Source organism: Hibiscus syriacus, unplaced genomic scaffold (genome assembly GCF_006381635.1).
Source record: "Hibiscus syriacus cultivar Baekdansim isolate YM2019G1 unplaced genomic scaffold, ASM638163v2 tig00110346_pilon, whole genome shotgun sequence".
Classification (NCBI taxonomy): Eukaryota; Viridiplantae; Streptophyta; class Magnoliopsida; order Malvales; family Malvaceae; genus Hibiscus; species Hibiscus syriacus.
This window is the reverse complement of record NW_024062697.1, coordinates 175,584-182,563: the sequence shown is the minus strand read 5'-3', so window position 1 is coordinate 182,563 and position 6,980 is coordinate 175,584. Positions and strand designations below refer to the sequence as shown.

At 29.8% G+C, this 6,980-nt stretch overlaps 1 non-coding gene across 1 annotated transcript; it reads right to left on the bottom strand.

Moving 5' to 3' along the window:
- Window positions 1–259: 259 nt before the first annotated feature.
- On the bottom strand, window positions 260–334 carry TRNAV-AAC. The gene has a single exon. It is a non-coding gene; the product is annotated as a tRNA-Val (tRNA).
- Window positions 335–6,980: the final 6,646 nt, after the last annotated feature.

Here is a 6,980-nt window from a genome sequence, read left to right as displayed (position 1 = left end):
CATAATCAGTATAAAATCATTTTAACCATTAATTTGTACATATTTTATTATATCATCTTAATTTAAACTAAATCAATAATTTTGACCCTCTACATTTATCAGTTTAGTTATCTATTGACAAGGTCGTTGTAGTATAGTGGTAAGTATTCCCATTTTTCACGCCAATAACCCGGATTTGATCTCCTGCAACAGATTTAGACTTTAATTTTTCCTCCTTTTTCATCGAAATAAAAAAGCGCTAAAAACAATTGAAAACGACTAGCACCACTAGGACTCGAACCTAAGAACCTTCAGAGTGTTAGACTGACATGATAACCAACTACACCATGATACCTAATGGCTTCCTGGTTCAACTAGGTTTTATAATTTCTCTGAAACAAGATATGAACAAGTGTTGAAGTTCACAGTTCAATGAATACACCTATTTATAATTACAAAATCTTTTTTTATTGGACACTTTTTTAATTAAGTCTTTTTTTCATAAAGTCAAGAAAATACTTTTTCATAATTAGTAGAAAATCATTTTAACCCTTATTTGTACATTTTTTATTATATGATCTTAATTTAAAAATAAATAAATAAATTTGATCATTCACATTTATCAGTTTAGCTATCTATCAACAATGTCATTGTAGTATAGTGGTAAGTATTCTCGCTTATCATATGAGTGAATTGGGTTAGATCCCCTGTAACGGGTCTTACACTTTAATTTTTTTTCTCCTTTTCCTTCGAAATAAAAAGCACTAAAAACAATTGAAAATGACTAGCATCGCTCGGGCTCGAACCGGAAACATTAATTGTGTTAAGCTGACATGATAACCAACTACACCACAACACCTATCGCCTCCTAGTTCAACTAGGTTTTATAATTTCTCTGAAACATGATATGTACCAGTGTCGAAGATCACAAATCAATAATAAGCCTATTTATAATTACATAATCTTTTTTTATTGGACTTCTAAAAGAAATTCATTGTATATGAGTTGAAAATAGACATAAGTTTTGTTTTAAAAATAGATGACAGTACACACTATAATCTACACACTTAATTTTTAATTAATTCTTAATTTTGGTAATGACGAAAATACCATCTTATTTAACCCTTTATTTGTAAATATTTTATAATATCATCTTAATTTAAAATAAATAATTTTGACCCTCCACATTTATCAATTTATCTATCTATAAACAAGTTTGTTGTAGTATATTGGTAAGTATTCCCGCCTGTAACATTAGTGACCCGAGTTTGATCCGTGACAATGGCATTAGTCTTTAGTTTGTCCACTTTTTTCATCCAAATAAAAAGCACTAAAAACAATTGAAAACGACTAGCATCACCAGGATCGAACACGAAGACCTTCAGTGTGTTAAACTATACATGATAACAAACTACACCATGTCACTTGATGGCCTCCTAGTTCAACTACTTTTTAAAATTTCTCTGAAACATGATACGTACAAATGTCGGAGATCACAATTCAATGATGCACCTATTTCCAATTAAATAATCTTTTGTGTATGACTTGTGAAAGAAATTCATTGTAGATGAGGTGAAAATGGACATAAGTTTGGATTTAAAAAACAGATGAAAGTACAGACTATAATTTACACACTTTATTTTAATTAATTCTTTATTTTGTAAATGACGAAGATACTTGTTTTTGAATCAATATAAAAACATATTTAACCGTTAATTTTACTTATTTTATAATATCATCTTAATTTAAAATAATTTAAAATTTTTGACCCACTACATTGATCAATTTAGCTATTTAACAACTAGGTCAGTGGTAATTATTCCTGCCTGTCACTGGGTGACCCGGGTTCGATCCTCAGCAATATTTTAGATTTTCCTCTTTTTCCATCGAAATAAAATGCAATAAAAACAATTAAAAATTACTAGCATCGCCCGAACATGAAATGAAGAGCTTCAGTGTGTTAGACTAACATGATATGTACAAGTTGAAATCCATTGTAGATAAGGTGAAAATGTGCATAAGTTTGAATTTAAAAAATAGATGAAAGTACACACTATAATTTACAATTTTTTTAGTTAAGTCTTTATTTTTTAAAATTACGAAGATTCTTAATCATTATAAAATCATATTTAACCCTTAATTTGTACATATTTTATAATATCATCTTAATTTTAAATAAATTAATAATTTTAACCCTCCACATTTATCAATTTAGCTAGCTAAGAAGGTTGTTGTAGTATAGTGGTAAGTATTCTTGCCTGTCACACAGGTGATCCAAGTTCAGCCCTGACAACAGCGTTAGACTCTATATTTTCCTCCTTTTCCATTGAAATAAAAAACACTAAAAGCAATCCATCAATATAAAAAACACTAAAGATAATTGAAAATGACTAGCATCGCCCTAACTCGAACCAAAGGGATTTTAGTGTGTTAGACTAACGTGATAACAAACTACACCATGACACTTGATGACATCCTAATTCCACTGCATTTTATAATTTCTCTGAAACATGATACATAGAAGTGTCGTAGATCACAATTCAATGATACACCTATTTATAATTACATAAATTTTTTTATTGGACTTGTGAAAGAAGTTCATTATAGATGAGGTGAAAATGGACATAAGTTTTGATTTAAAAAATAAATGACAATACACACTATAATTTACACACTTATCTTTTAATTAAGTCTTAATTTTTTAAATGACAAAGATACTTGTTTCTTAAACAATATAAAATCATAATTTAACCCTTAATTTGTACATATTTTATTATATCATCTTAATTTAGAATAAATCAATTATTTTGACCCTCAACATATATCAATTTAGCTATTTATCAACAAGGTCATTATAGTATAGTGATAAGTATTCTCGCTTGTCACATGGGTGACCCTGATTCAATCCCCGATAACGGTGTTAGACTTTAGATTTTCCTTTTATTCATCGAAATAAAAAGCACTAAACACAATTGAAAATGACTATCATCACCCGAAATCAAACCAGAAACATCCAGTGTGTTAAACTAAAGAGATAACCAACAACACCACGATACCTGATGGCCTCCTAGTTCGACTAGGTTCTATAATATCTTTCAAACATAATACATACCAGTGTCGAAGATCACAATTCAATAATACGCCTATTTATAATTACATAATCTTTTTAGTGGATTTGTGAAAGAAATTTATTATATATGAGCTGAAAATGGACATAAGTTTTGATTTAAAAATAGATGACAATACACACTATATTCTACGCACTTAATTCTTAATCAAGTCTTTATTTTTGAAATGACAAATATACTTGTTTCTTAATTAGTATAAAATCATATTTAACCCTTAATTTGTAAATATTTTATAATATCATCTTTATTTAAAATAAATCAATAATTTTGACTCTCCCGCACTTATCAATTTATCTATCTATCTATCTATCTATCAACAAGGCCGTTGTAGTATACTAGTAAGTATGCCCGCTTGTCTCGCGAGTGACCCTGGTTTGATCTGTGACAATGGCATTAGTCTTTAGTTTTGCCACTTTTCCACCGAAATAAAAAAAGGCTAAAATTAATTGAAAATAACTACCATCACGGGGCTCGAACCAGAGACCTTCAGTGTATTAGACTAACACGATAACAAACTACACCACATAACTTGATGCCCTCCTAGTTCAACTACATTTTATAATTTATGTTAAACATATATATATTTAAAGCATATGTTAGTATTGTACTAACATAAGCAAAATAGAGTAATAACAATCCATAAAATATATTCGATACTTATTCGATATAAAAATTACTTCACTATTCCATAATAACTTCAACATTTATGAATTCATACCAACTTTTCCAATTTATGCAAAATGGACCTTCACGATTTTACTCAATTCCACTTAATTACTGAAGATTCCAACATTGAAATAAAATTATCAACTTAGTACATTCACATTTTCATAATTATATTTAAACGCTCCAAACTTTCCAAACTAGTCACCAAACATACCAAGTTTCTAAAATGATCAATTTCATATTATATCATCAATTTCAACACTGACATTAATTTCCAACATAGTACAACAACGATAGAACAATTACACATCAAACCCAATAATTTCTCATAATTAATGAAAAGGTCCCCCAATTTTATCAAAATTAAAAAATGATCCCTACAACTTTCTAAAGATTGTAGAATCCTTCCTACATCATTTTCAACTTTTACATATTTTTTCTAGAATTTTTCTCATCCTTATACACCATAGGCGAATATCATGGGGTAAGGTTTCTCTAGTTTCCAATTTGATTCAAGCATGAAATCAACCTCTAATCATCATTTCAAAGCTTCTACAATTAAACCACTAACCTAATTTAACCAGTTCATAAATTTCCCTCAACCTAGGGTTTAGGCAAAATTCAACACATATGTTTCTAGGGGTTTAAATCATCAAACAAGCTTGGAAATGATTCTACAACATCAACAACCTCAAAATCCATCATCAAATCTCAAAACCCTAACATGTTCTTCATCCAAAAAATTTTTGGAACAAAACATTCAAGCAAGACTAGGATGCAATATTGGTACCAAATGATAGAGCTCTTCAAATAGATCAATTTCCTATTTCACACTTTAATCCAAAAACCAAAGGAAATTGCTCAAAAATGAAAAATAAAATTTCTCTTACATATGGTTGGGATACACGGCCAAGAAGTAGAAAAATGTACAAGTCTCATGAAATTTCTAGTTAATTTCATGCTAATTTGTCATTTATTAAGCTTAAATGAATTTAAAATTCATTTAACTGTAAAATGAAAATTTCACCCTTAATGAAACTTTATAATTACATGATAATTATCATCTTCCAAAGTCAAAGATGAACAAATTATTTTACCCTTTTCAACTTTACCCATGTACTTTTCTAAAAATTTTAATCTTGTCATTTTTCATCCAATGATCCAAAATGAACATGGAAATAAATTCTCAAAGCCAATGATCTATATAATTTCCATCATGTTAAAATGCGGAAAAAATATTTCTAAGCTTAATTTATCATCATTCAAAATTTCTATTCGATCCGATTTACCGGATTTATATTGAACGTTAACACTTTATATTTTTTAACACAATGTCAGGATCAAATTTTTTTTCCCATAAAAATATCTTTCTTGGCGGTGAACTATTCATTTATGAAGTAAAATTTTGTTTTGAGAAAATTGCCACTTTAGTCCCTAAACTTTTCCCAATTTTAAACTTTAACCCCTAAACTTTTAAAATTTATATTTGGGTCACTAACCAAAATATGGGGTATTACAATTCTCCCCCTTAAAAAAATTTTGTCCTAGAATTTTAATACATACCTGGAGTAAAAATATGCAAATACTGTTTTTTCATGATTTATTCTCTTTCCCAGTTAGCTTCATAGACTTTGTGATTCCGCCAAAGAACTTTAACTAGTGGAATCATCTTGTTCCACAGTTCTTTGACTCCTCATGCTAGAATTTCTACTCGTTCTTCTTAATAAGTCAAATCTGGCTGGATCTCAATTTCTTCTGGTGTAATGACATGTGAAGGATCTGGTCGATCTTTCTAAGCATCGACACAAGAAAAACATTATGATTGTCTTTAATAATCCACCGATCTGAATCTCTTTAAGATCTCATAAGGTCCAATGAATCTTAGACTTAAATCTCATTTTTTCCTAAAATGCAATATCATTTTTCAAGGTGATACTTTTAAAAATACTTTATCACCCACTTGATTTTTAATCTTTTTTCTCTTCTAGTCCGACTAATACTTCTGTCGATCAGAAGAAATCTTGAGATTGTCTTGGATAACTTTCACTTTATCTTCTACCTCTTTCAATAAATTAGGGCTAATTAGATCCCAATATTCTAAGTTGAACCAATTTAATGGTGTTTGACGTTTTCTCTCGTATAAAGCTTCATACAAAGCCATCATGATACTCGATTGGTAGTTGTTATTGTAGGCAAATTCTGCTAAAGGAAAATAGTTTTCCCATGATCCTTTGAATTCAATCAAACATGCCCTTAGTATACCCTCTAAAATCTGTATAGTTAGCTTGGATTGTCCATCTATCTGTGGATGGAAAGTAGTGCTGAAATTCAATCAAGTACCTAAGGCTTCATATAATACCTCCATATTCTCGAAGTTAACCTTGGATCTCTGTCAGATACTATCGACATAAGCACACCATGCAACTGAACTATCTCTTTTATTTATAGTTCAACATATTTATCCATAGAGTAATCTATTCTCACTGGAATGAAATGCACTATCTTGGTTAATCTGTCAACTATCCCCCAAATTTAGTATTTCTTATTGGGTGTCAAAGGTAGCCTTGTAACAAAATCCATAGTAACTCATTCTCATTTTCACCTAGAAATATAGACCAGTTGTAATAACCCCAAAGGTACTTGATGTTCAGCTTTTACTTGTTGACACGTTAGACATGCTGCAACAAATTCAGCTATGGCTTTTTTCATACCATGCCACCAATATTGACTCTTTAAATCCTGATACATCTTGTTTCCAATTAGATGCATAGTTAGCGGGCTATAAAGTGCCTCAGAGAGAATATCTTTCTTCAACAATTCATCATTTTGAATGCATAATCTTCCTCGGTAATACAAGCATCTATCAGACTTGACTTCAAAGTCTTTAGTCTCACCTTTTTCCACTTGTTTAATCTATTCCAAACAATTATCATCCTTCCTTTTTTGATCATTTATTAGATCTATCATCAAAGGCTTTAGCTTTAATTCAGGCATCAATGTGCCATTTTCCTTTAGGGATAGTTGTGCATTTAAAGCTCACAAAGCTACGAAAGTCTTTCGGCTAAGAGCATCAACTACTACATTAGCATTCCTTGTATGATAATCTATAATCATATTATAGTCTTTTAAAAGTTCTATACATCTTATCTATATGAAATTCAACTCTTTTTGAGTCAACATATACTTTAGACTTTTATGATCTGTAAA